The following is a 4579-nucleotide window of genomic DNA, read 5'->3' on the forward strand; positions in this document are numbered from 1 at the left end:
GGCCATAGGTATGTGAGTTATCTCTTTACAAGACAAAGGAAAGAATATGTAAAAAGAGTTGTTAAAAATGGTATCAGTGCCGGTAGGGTCTGGTTATTGGGTGGTCCTATAACTTTTAGATAAGAATCAAACCAGATTGAGTAAATGGCAGAAACCACAGCTTAAATATTATCCTCAACCAAAGACAAAGGAGGATGTTGGGGTGGGGGGGGGGGATTCAGTTATATGAGGTTGACAGACAGTAAACAGCTTACGTTCTTGCCTTTGGCATTGATTAAGAGTTTCTAGAGATAAGGCCATCCCCCTTCTTCCTGGCACAGAGAGGGAGGCTTCTTTACAGATGGAGGTTTCCCTTACAAATGTAAATGTTTCCCAACAAAGGGCAAGCAAACTCCAGTCCTCGGAGCCTGCTTCTCATCTGCAGTTTTAAAATTAAGCAGCCTAAAATCCTCATCGTCTAGTTCTAGTTTAAAGCATCATATCATCCCTTCCAAGTGCTGAATTTCTAGTCCAAAGCCTCCTCCATTGAGCCCATAACCTTGGATTTATAGTCTATAGTTTCTCATTTCAACTCACCAGTCTGTATGCCATGTTTGGTCTCTGAAGAAACACAAAACTCTTTTCCTATTTGGTCTCCCTTTGGTATTTGATGGAAAGCGCTAGCCTGGAAGATACCTGCCTCACCATCTTAGGTGATGTACCTGAGGTGAACTATCCAAGGAGACTAGGAGAAACATGTAAACAATCTTTTCCTGTGATATGTGGCCTCAGTTCCCAACACAGATTTCCTGAAGCTAATCCTTCATATGCACAACCAGAAATTTGATATAAGCAAGTTGCGTGTGAACAAAGTGAATCAGATGCGATAAAGACACACAGCTAATATATTACACACATTGCTGACAGCTGTGCAGGAAAAAAGGATTTTAGAATTAACATACTTAGAGGGACAATCATTCAGTGCTACATTCAGAAACGTGGAAGCGTTTGATTTTCTTTTTTTCTTTTAAATTTATTGCAAGGAACTGAGACAAAGTTTGGGATACATTGTAGTTTTTTTAAAACTATTTTACTGAGGTCATATTGGCTTACAAAATTGTGTAATTTCAGGTACACATTATTATATATCAATTTCTGTATAGACTACATCATGTTCACAACCAACAGTCTAGTTTTAATCCATCACCGTACACATGTGTCCCTTTACCCTTTTCACTCTCTCATCCATCCACTCCCCTTCTGGTAACCACTAATCTGTTCTCCGTATCCATGTATTTGTTTATCTTCCACATATGAGTGAAACCACATGGTGTTTTGTTTTCTTTTTCTAAAGGCTCTAGAACTGGAGAGGAAGAGGAGTAGAATTTAATGAGGTAATGAAAGTTAGGCGACTGTCATAATGAATGTTTAATACATGACAGTGGTTGTTATGCTTCTTATTTTAGAAGTCAAATGTTTTTTAAAGGAAGTGTCTAGAAGTGGTGCCAAGAATAAGGACACAGTCCAGGTCAAAGGGGAATGCAGGCTATCAGGTAGTGATTTCCAGCTTTGGTCAATAGTCTTGTTAAAGTCCTTGTTTATTATAAATAGGAATAGGTTCAAAGGAGTGAAAGCTGTAATACGTATACAGTATATTTTTGAAGCCATCTGAGCCTAAAGAAAAGTGGGGTCCATGATAGAGAGGCTTATGAGAAAATGTCTGAAAGGAATGTCCAAATACCTAAGTTTTTGACTTGTTTCCTCCACCAAAAGCCAAGACAAACTTGGGTTAGTTTAACCTCTCTGGTCTCAGTTTCTAAGATATGAAATTGAATTTGATAATTCCTGAGATCCTTTCTGACACTAGCGTTCTACACTAGTGTATTCCTCTCACAGTTTTAGAGTTAAATATCTGCTTTTGTTCCTTTTTTTATGTTCTTTTTACATAAGATAATTCATCACTATGCAGTAACAAGATGAAGCATCTAAACTCAGAGACAGGTGTTTCTCTATCTGCCTCCTGCTATTTTTTCTATTCGAGAGCCAAGTTCTCCTAATAAAGGAGTGAAGCCAATAAGGCTCATTTTTCTCTGTATCAAATTAGCTGTTGCTCAGCAAGTGGAAATTAAATATCAGCTATAAGAAGCTAACAAGTACTTGCTAGAATAGAATTTATGTCGGTGTCTTCAGCAACCTGCTTTAGTCAACAGAGCTATCCAGGACAGATCTCCTGAAAATACTGTGTTACTGACCACGTAGTAAGTTGGATGCTCTTTTTGTACTCATCTAATTCAATTTCAGAGTATATTTAAATTTTGATTTTTCTTAAAATTTTTCTAAATACTGTAAAATATTCTCTTTGCAACAAGAAGAAATGAAGTGTATAAATGTATGAGTATTATATTATGAAACTATACGTCAAAGAAGAATTTTTGAACTGTTCAAGAGAGAGAAAATGGCTAAAATAATGGTCCTTTTTGCTCATTCCTTTCATAGATTAGAAGAATGCGTATCTCAGAAGCCAGTAATATCTCTGGGTCTGTGAGTGAGCTCATCCTCCTGGGCTTCCCCTGCCGCAGGGAGATCCAGATCCTGCTCTCTGTCATCTTCTCCCTCATCTACCTTCTGACCCTCCTGGGGAACACATCCATTATCTGTGCCGTGTGGTCAAGCCAGAAACTCCACACACCCATGTACATCCTGCTGGACAATTTCTCCTTCCCAGAGATCTGCTATGTCAGTTCTGATGTGCCCAAAATGTTGGCCAACATCATCTCCCAGACCAAGAGCATCTCCTACACTGGCTGCCTGCTTCAGTTCTACTTCTTCTCCATGTGTGCTGCTGAGGGCTGCTTTCTGTCTGCAATGTCCTTTGATCGGTTCCTTGCCATCTGTCGACCTCTGCATTACCCCACCATCGTGACTCACCATCTCTGTGCCCAATTAGTGGTTTTCTGCTGGGCAGGCGGCTTTCTATCCATACCGATGCCTGCAGTTCTTATGACCCAGGTACCCTTATGTGGCCCTAACATCATTGATGATTTTTTCTGTGACCTGGTGCCATTGCTGGCACTGTCCTGTGCCCCAATTCCCAAAACTACTCTAACTTGTGCTACTCTAAGCTCTCTTATCATCTTCATCACCTTCCTCTACATCCTGGGATCCTATACTTTAGTTTTGCGAGCTGTACTTCGGGTCCCAGCTGTCTCAGGCAGGAACAAAGCGTTTTCTACATGTGCCTCCCATTTCTTGGTGGTTTCTCTGTTCCATGGCTCAGTCATGGTGATGCATGTGAGTCCAGGCTCCAGGAGCCATCCTGGGACACAGAAATTTGTGACCTTGTTTTACTGCATGGCAGCCCCATTCTTTAATCCTCTGATCTACAGTCTGTGGAACAAAGATATGAAAGATGCACTAAAGAAAGTCCTGAGAGCACCACCAAAAGAAGTTCCTAAAAATATAGAGAAATGATATAAATTTTTCTCTCAGGGATGCAGACTTTCATTTTAAAAAAAATCTATTTTCTGGGCTTGTCTAAGTGTTTGATTTCTTACTCTCATAAAAGTGTGACTCATTACATGCAAAGAACCCAAATCCTATCTCAATAGCAAATAATCATAATCCTAAAGGTCCATTGTAGGAATGTTCTGTATAGTTTCCATTCACCAATGGATGCTTTCTCTGTTCTGGAGATTTTTTGAAGTCCTAAAGCTAATGTAATCAAGTTTGTATGTACAAACCTAAGACTCATGCTTCCAACTTCTATCTTGGCTTTTATCATAATACTATTTTATGTGTTTCAAATGTATCAACCATTTTTTCCTTTTCAATTACAGGTTTTTCCATAATGAGATATAGCATCTACTCACTGTACTACAAAAGTTTAATAGCTTTATTTATAAGATCAAAGACCTAACGCCTGTCACTAAAACAATAGCGTGTTTTCATTTGTGTTTTCCTTACTACCAAGCATCAGTAAGGAGTCCATAGTGTGCAGCAAATGAAAACAGAAAATGATATGGTTCCTTCTTAAGGGAAATTCTCAGTCCAGCTTTGAAGAGGATACATTGAAGGGCATGCACACATTCACAGGTGCCAAATCATTAAGTATTCCTTACCCAAACCTTCGGTTTTGCACCGGGAACAGACTCTGCCAACCAAATATAAGCTATTTAGAGGCAGTCAGACCTCATCATCTTCCTGTACTCTGAAATGATCAAATCTTAAACTATGGCACAAAATTCCTTTTCTGGGGCAAGGAACGGTTTGTGAAGTTGCCATCTATATGTTGAAGAGCAAGCTAATGATTTGACTGACAACATGCAATCTAGACCAGACCTCAATTCCAATTGTCCACATAAAACTAGATGTATTAAAGTCCTCTTCCAAGTTATTCTGACTTTGGGGATATTTCCTGTAGCAGAAATGTTAAGTGATGAAGCTTTCTGGACCACTGTAAAACTAGAGGAGAATTGAAGGCCACCTCTAATCTTGAAGGGTTAGTTTCTCCTTGCCCGCTGCAGATTACTGGGACTGCTCCTGTCTGAGGTAACTCTGCTCTGATGTAATTATAACAAGGTTCTTACTTGCATTAAACAGA

General features: G+C 39.4%; 1 pseudogene; it reads left to right on the forward strand.

Moving 5' to 3' along the window:
• Positions 1-1393: 1393 nt before the first annotated feature.
• On the forward strand, positions 1394-4372 carry OR11J6BP (olfactory receptor family 11 subfamily J member 6B, pseudogene; annotated as a pseudogene).
• The last annotated feature ends 207 nt before the right edge of the window (positions 4373-4579 follow it).

This window comes from Equus caballus, chromosome 1 (assembly GCF_041296265.1).
Source record: "Equus caballus isolate H_3958 breed thoroughbred chromosome 1, TB-T2T, whole genome shotgun sequence".
NCBI lineage: Eukaryota > Metazoa > Chordata > Mammalia > Perissodactyla > Equidae > Equus > Equus caballus.